The sequence below is a fragment of the Tympanuchus pallidicinctus genome, unplaced genomic scaffold (genome assembly GCF_026119805.1).
Source record: "Tympanuchus pallidicinctus isolate F22 unplaced genomic scaffold, pur_lepc_1.0 scaffold2, whole genome shotgun sequence".
NCBI classification, from domain to species: domain Eukaryota; kingdom Metazoa; phylum Chordata; class Aves; order Galliformes; family Phasianidae; genus Tympanuchus; species Tympanuchus pallidicinctus.
Window position 1 is genome coordinate 40,354,775 of NW_026294721.1, and position 7,747 is coordinate 40,362,521.

General features: G+C 41.9%; 1 long non-coding RNA gene across 1 annotated transcript in view; it reads left to right on the top strand.

Annotated features, from left to right (window-relative positions):
* LOC128080074 (uncharacterized) overlaps window positions 1-7,747 on the top strand; it is a 46,665-nt gene extending 38,918 nt beyond the window's left edge. Inside the window, exon 4 of the long non-coding RNA XR_008206481.1 lies at window positions 7,599-7,747. This is a non-coding gene — a long non-coding RNA (uncharacterized LOC128080074). The remainder of the gene's footprint in view (window positions 1-7,598) is intronic.

Sequence of the window (7,747 nt, forward strand, 5' to 3'; positions counted from 1 at the left end):
GTATCTGTGAGCAAGCTTTGCTGCTGTCTTTGCATTTGCTCTTGACGTAGCTTTTCCACATCTCTCTTTCCTGTCCCTCTGCTTGTCTAACCTGTCCATTTGCACTGTAAGCTTTGGGCAGGAACTGCTGGTGATAATGTGCCTGCACCACACCTCTAACAGAGGGACCTGATAGGGCTCTAGGCGTAACTGTAGAGCAAACACAGATTAGTTCCTTGTCTTGTATATATGAAGGCAGGTGGAGAAAATTTACTATTAGCTTTGCCTCCTGCTACCAAAAAAATTTAAATAAATAAAAAATAAAAAAACCCTGGAGGCTTCTTGAAGGTCTGAAGTCAAAGCTGTCATGTAGTTTCATCTCTCTTTGTGCATTAGCTGAAAGGAGACTTGATTTTCCCTGTCCTTCCGATTTTTAATGCAGAAATATCTGTGGAATCCCAATAGCTCTATGCTTAAGAAGGTAGAAAATTATCTTAAGAGCTGAGCCTTCTTTCCTCTGCTGGTTTAGGAATTTAGAGTCACCAAGTGGAGTCAGACGCAAACTCATCCAAGCATGTCTTCTTATCTCTTGTAGCTGAAGTCAGCAATCTGTTTTCCATCCACTTCTTGCCACTTTCTGCTGAGGGGCTGACTGCTGAGATTAACCTTGTTCCCAGGACAGGAAACAATCACACAAGAAATGGGAAGGTGTGGAAGTGTTGGAGTCTGCAGAGTAGCCTGAGGAATGACCTTGAATCTTGGCCACTTGTCAGTAACTTGCGTTCAGACTGCATGGAACAGGGCGGCATTTCTGCAGCTGGATCACTGCTTTGGTACCCACAGTCAATTTATCCTCTATACAGCTGGAAAAGGTTTTGGTCCTTCAGGGACCCTCTGTTTGCACTGGTGTGGGAGTGCTCCAATGTTCTGTCTACAGTCTTGATCTCCAGTTGTGAATACAAAATGCTTTCCTGAAATCTCTCTTCTGAAAAAGAAAATAAAAATAAAAATGGGTGACTGGCTGCTGATCATTTCAGTTTTTATAAGGGCCAGTTGTGGACACAGGCAAAATAAGGATTGCAACAGAGCAGAAGAGTGGGAGAGTAGTAAAGACACATGGAGTGATTTCTCTGGGGGCATTGCCTTGAGGGAAGCTCCTCTACCCCACTGAGGGATGGATAGCCTTACTCTCTGAGCAGATGACCTTTGGCCATCTGGCAGTGAGGAAGGAAAGCAGCTTTGAGAGCACAAGTGCTCTCCAGCAGTGGAAAGGGGAGAAGCAAGGGGCTGTGCTCTCCAGTATCCCACTACCCTTCGGGCTGGCTGCACCACTGTGTCCCTCTGAGGCCAAGTGCACCCAATGCTGATGAAAGAACTGAACAAGAACACAAGCTCCTCCTGTCTTGGTCTGCTGAACTGCCTGGGGAGGGTAGAGCTCTCTGCCACAGCCTTGACACTGGATTTTTTCTCTCCTGGGAGTCAAAGTGGAATGTTACACACATTCTTAGTAAGCTGATGAATTCAGTGGAGGGGCAGATTTGGTCCTGACAGATAGATAAAGTGAGTCTCTATATCCTTTCACATACATACATAGGCAGACACTGCAAAGAATTTGTGAACTGTCTATTACAGTTCTCTGTATGGGATCAATTACTTCTGAGTTTCTCTGATGTTGATCACCGTTGCGGTGCTAAAATCAGAGCAGGTGACTTGTCACTACCAGCATAAGTAAGAAGATGTTTCTCTAAGTTTATGGGGGTGCCTCTCTGATGCACCATCTGGAAAATAAGCCTAAAGATACCAGAAATGTTGCAGTTGTGAATGACAAAGGTTGGAGTTCTCCTTTGAGGAGTCCTGCTGCAAGGCAAGTAAATATATTCATTAACACGTTTTAGACTGAGTGAAAATACTTTGTTCTGCCTGTGCTAAGTTGCAGATCCTTTTTGGTAATTCTGGAAAGATTTCTTAGCACTATTAACCTTTCAAAGCCATGTAGTTTAACTTGTTCTTCCTGAATAAATAAAATTCAGGCTCTCGAGATGAATTCATTCTGCACAAAACTTGTACAGCTATCTGGAATGAATTCACATTTCCATTACTGTACTTTTCACTAGTGAGCAGTAATTTTACTGCTGAACAATCTGAAGCACTATCAGAAAAAAAAACAAAACAACCTTGCTTGCTCCCCTGCAGAATACAACAATAACAACTTTGGAAACACATTATTTGGCTTCAAGTAAATGTTAGTAGCTAAATTCTTCCTCCATGCATGTCTGCATTGAAGATGGAGATATCCAGCAGAGATATGGCTCCAGGGGGAGACCTTTGACTTAACTGTTTTTTAATTGAATCATATTAACTGCTTTGTCATGCTGACACAGAGGTTGGGAACAATAAGGAAGAATTTCTCTCTGCTGCATGGGAAACTCTCACTGCCCCCAAGTTTTGACATGGAATTCAGTCTGAATGATGGGAGCAGCATATTCTCTGGAGGCATTGGGCAGCTCTGCAACTCTGTTTTAAGGTTTGAGAAGCCTTTTTGAAGTCAAGAGGGGCTTAAAAAAAGCTCATCTCCAACATGAAAACTAAATCAGTCAGCTACAAGTTTACTGAGTAATCCAGACTTGGCCCACTGGGTCTCTGTACCAGTACCAGTGCTGGTAACCTAATGTGGGACCAGGCACCTAGATTCACTGGAAATGCATCATTCCAATTGCAAAACTAAAGATAGTTGTAGTGGAATGCATGAAATCATTACAAATGCTTTATCAGAGGAGGGGTCTGAAGCAGAGAACTTTTCTGTAATGCTCCTCCTGGGTAAGTCATGGGAAACTCGCAGCAGAGAAAGACACCTCTCCCAAGTCCTTAATGGACCAAGATTTCTTCCTCTCTTACCACATTCCTTCCTATAAAAATTTTTCAGCTCAGTAATTCTGGACAGCCGTCTCCAGCAGTTCATTTGTGATGCTTCCTATTGTTACAGTGTGTGACACAGTAGCGTCGCTGTCATTGCTGCAGCTTCTGTCAACACCAGCTAAGGTGGGCTGCTGTTTTTTTCCAGAGTGTCTTTCAGCGCCACTCAGCGGTTGTTCTCGCCTGCGGTGAGGCTACTAACTGCAAACTGTGTGCATATGTATTTGCTGCTTCTTTTGTGATAAGAAACTTCAGCAAGTAAGTTTACCGTTCAGGAATCACACGCACCATTCTTAATACAAAGAACACAAAGATGGAATGATACATCTTAAAAGCTACAGAGAATGTGTTGTTACAAAAGCTCCTCAAAGAAAGCGAAAGGAGGAAGAAATAATGAAAACCTCTTTAAAATAATCGAGAAAAGATCTCAGAGAGCATTCCCTGAACTTACAGTAACCATAGCAAACCAAACAAAAGACAGTAGTAATAAGTCTTATGTATCCTTGGTGATCTGCTTAAGCAACTTCTTGCTTTTACAGTAAGCCAAAAAAAGGGAGAACGGATGAGTTCAAAGTATGATCCACTGAATGATGAGAAGCCTCCTCAAACAGAAGAAAATGGACTGGAGTGTTAATGCAAAGCAGGATCAGGGGAGGCCTCTGGGATTTTCAGCAAAGGGCAATGGGCTTCACTACAGCAAAGACAGCTGAGCGGATTTAGTCTGGGTCAGCCTGAGGAGACTACTGAGACGTTCTGAAGCTGCTGAGGGGGCCAGCTTGGCAGGGAAAATCTTGTTTTCTCCTTGTAAAGAACCTGAAAGCATTGGCTAGATGTGTTTGTGGACAACAGAAGAAAGAATGAAGTGTGTGGGAGAGGCTGAAATCACAGCCTTTATGGAGAAGTTAGGATTTCACAGGAAGTAGGGCCATCCTCTGAAAGGGGATAATTTCCTGCTGCATGGTTCAAGTGGCAAAGACTCCCACCAGGTCAGAGCCTGTGAACTAGAGATTCAGAGAGACAGCCCCTGGAATGAGAGTCAGGATTTAATCATCATCATGCACAGAGAGATCATACACTGAATGGGCAGAACTGACAAAGGTTACAATGATTGTGTCCATTTTACAGCTAGAAAACTAAGACCCAGAAACCAAGACTATTTATGCTACTATTTATGAATGTTTTGCTGTAGATGCTCCTACTGACTTCAAGGAGGAGGATTCTGCTCCCTGGCAGAGCAGCCTGGGCAGCTGGCTCTATTCACAGCATCTGCAGTGAGACGTGAATCTGGCCAACTTGTGTCTTAGATATTCATTCTCCTGCACGGTTGAGTGTTTCACTTAATCCAGTCGGAAACCACCCGTCCCCAGCAAGCTCCTGCTGACTCCTCCTGCTCTTGATGGATTGAGAAACAGTCCTACACCCAGAAAGTTTGCTGGTGTCAAACCACCTTGTTTTTCTCAGCTTAAATAAACCGTAAGAGGTCTTACTGCTTATTGATTGACCTCTTACACTAGGTCATGTAACTCACAGTGATTATATTTTTGGAGCGAGTGACTGTTGAAGGTGATTTTGACAATACCATGGCTTTTCAAACCACTTCAACACAATCTCCACACTTAAAATAATAGACTGTAATGTTAACTCTGCCCTTGCCAACTGACATCACTTGAGCCACTTGAGGCTTAGGAAATGGTTCAAGACTTATCTTTCTTTTCCTCTTGCTTGTAGCCTGGTCTGCAGAATATGTTCAGAGAGGGTAGCCACATGCAGAAGCGACCTACCTATGTATTTGTCTGCCTGTTTTGGCATGCAGAGCCTTGCAAGTATCTTCAGTCCTGTGGTCCTTGACTGCTCAGTGCAGCACAGAACCAGCAGAGTCTCATCCATGACTTGTTCAGTGAAGCAAGTGTTCATTTAAATAGGTTCCATGTACGCTGAGGCTCGTTTGCTTTGGTTGATAATTGTTATACTCAGTAGAGATAGAGCTTTGTGTTTATAGTGCAGGTTGTTTTGTTTGTGTTATTCAGTCTTTTCCTTGAAATATGACCGCTCCTTATACACAAATATTTTCAGAGGCATTCAGTGAGGAAATGACCTTGTTAGAACATGGAGCATCTGAAATTTACTTTAGGAGACAGTGTCTAATTTCTGGACTTTCGGAGGAAACACATGAGTCTTTTTGACTCTTGACTCTTTTGGTGGTATTGCCAGGTCCCAGGGCTGTTGTCAATGGTTTCCTCCAGGAAATCCAGGGATTTCATCCAGGGAACTCCAGCTGCTTAGATGAGATAACTGTGCCTAAGCAAGAGGGAAGGCTAACACATTATTAATAGATGAGATAACTTTGTAAATTAAACAAATCAACCATACCTCCATTTATCTCTAGATACATGGGTAATTCAACTTTAATGCTGCTATCAAAAGCTTTTAATCATAATCTTGTTTTAGGTCTTGTTTGTGTATAGTTTAAGTGCACAGGAGCAAATAAGATCATTTTCAACCTCTGTCATTTCTTGGAGATGACTCTGTTCGCTGTGCAGGCTAGCATACTCTCCTTAAAGACATTCTTTAGTGTACTGCGGTGGCTGGCTACACAGCCTTGCAAACTGCAGTTTAAGAGCCACTGGCATAGGCATAAAGTGGAATGTTGTCTGAAAGGCGGATTTGTTGCCTGATGTGCAGTAAGCCAGTCTCACACACACAGTTGAAATACTGATTTATTGCAAAGTTGCACATACTTGGATACTAGGTGGTATCCCACAAAGCTAGCACACCCCAGATTTTCAGGGCATTTTTTAATAGATAATCTTATCACTTGACCACCATCCCGATACAGCCTCTGGCCTCCAATTTGTCACTTACAGACAGAGCTGATACCCCCTTCTGCAGGCTATGCTCATTATGCTAATTAACAACATGTTGTTTCAAGATGCTCCTGTCTTCAAAAACAAGTTTAGTGAGTTTCTCTACTTGATCAATTTAGCAGCTTCAAATATGGTCATCCTGACCTAGATAAAAAAAAGTATTTGCTATAAGTAAGCATCCCCATTCAAAGACCTGCACAAAAATTATTTTTAACTTGACTGACAGTAGGGACACAGCATTGTTTGAAGGCAGATTTATTTTAGAGCTGTTCATAATGTTAACAATCCTATCAGGAGTATTGTGGGTTTTAGTGTTTCCTTAAGTCTTGAATTTCAGATGATTTATAATGGTAATCATGGAACAATCTGAATTCCCATTTTCACTAAGAAAAAAAACCAACAAAAACAAAGCAGAAAAATAAATGTCTGGTCCCCCATAGTTGCAAAGAGAACTCTGAAACAGTGACCCTGTGGAATTCCAAAACAATAATAAATGAGGAGAGAGTTGAACAAGATGGTGTTTTAGAGTCCCTTCCGACTTTTTGAATCTATAACTCCATTATAAAGCACAGATAATGATTTTGGGTTACAACTGGTGATTTTTAAGAACAAGATTCATCTGGCAGAAGTTAATACAAATGCTTCTGGTGAGTATTTTAGCCTTTGAAGTAGCTGATATTTGTTACAAGGACGTACTGGTCCAAAAATGCTTTTTCCCCATGTATGACCTAACATAACAAAACAATAACCAACAAAAAAAGAAATCTCTTCTGTTGACTGTGTTGCAGATTAATCTAACCCCCAGTATCCCACCCTACTGAATTTAGTTTAAATGCTACCCACTTGTTTTTCTTTACAACAAACTGGGGCCATACTGCATTTTTAGCTTGTTATTTATTTATGCTGGCAGTGAGGTCTAATGTTTCATCTCTCACCCTTCCTGGTAATTGTGATACAAGGATCTTTATGTGAAGTCTCATTCCTGTGGTTTTATCTATTCTTATGAAGAAAAGAAAAAGCTCATTCATCAGTGGAATGACTTCCTGGTAGCGTGAATGACAATATTTTTTACCTACCTGTATAGAGAGTTAGGAGAATTGATTAGCTAATGTTTGTGAAAGTCAGCTTTTAAGTGTTATAAAATGCATGAGCTGGAATTCCGTTGTTCATGACAGAATGGCTTTACCTGTGAGAAACTGCCATTTACACTGAAGCTAATGTACCAGGGTAACGTGTCTGCATGTGCTGAGTTATGTGTTTGAGTCCTGACCCAATTACATTTTACCTGATATGACTTGAAATAAGTGTGTATGCAATTTCACTTCTCTCTGCAAACACCAGTCCTTCTGCTAGTGGAATCAGGGTCTAAATCTATTTCAGAAGCATCTTTTGTTTTGATGTGATTTCTGGGAAGGTGAAGGACTGAAGGAAGAGAGAATACTTCTTGGGTGCCATCAGATGTCATACCTAAGTATATGGGTCCTGTGACTGCGGCTGACACAGGCTGCACCTTCTGATAAAACATAGACTGCCAGGTGCTTTGCATATCAGATTTTATGGTGGCAAATTTTGTAATAAAAGCTATTTTGGTTGCACTTGATTCTCCAGAAGCTCAGGATTCAGAGTGAGTTAAGCTGTATACAATCTTGCCCTCTGCTAATATTCAGTATTGCTACGCTAGTCTGCCTTTGAAGAGCAGTAGTGCACTAGTGCACAAGTCAGAAATCCTAGTCCAATTTTCTTTTCCTCTGCCTTGTCACTCACATGTGTGCAGACTTGGTGCACTGCTGCTGGCACACTGAAGGAGAATTGATGTACCATTTCTTTCTCTTTCCTTTGCAGGTTGAAGAGGGAGGCAAAGCAGACTCCCTGCCTTCTAAGCTGCAGGCTGGTGACGAGGTGGTGAACATCAATGAGGTGCAACTGAGCAGCTCCAGGAGAGAGGCCATTTCCCTTGTTAAAGGGTCCTACAAGAAACTCAAGCTAGTTGT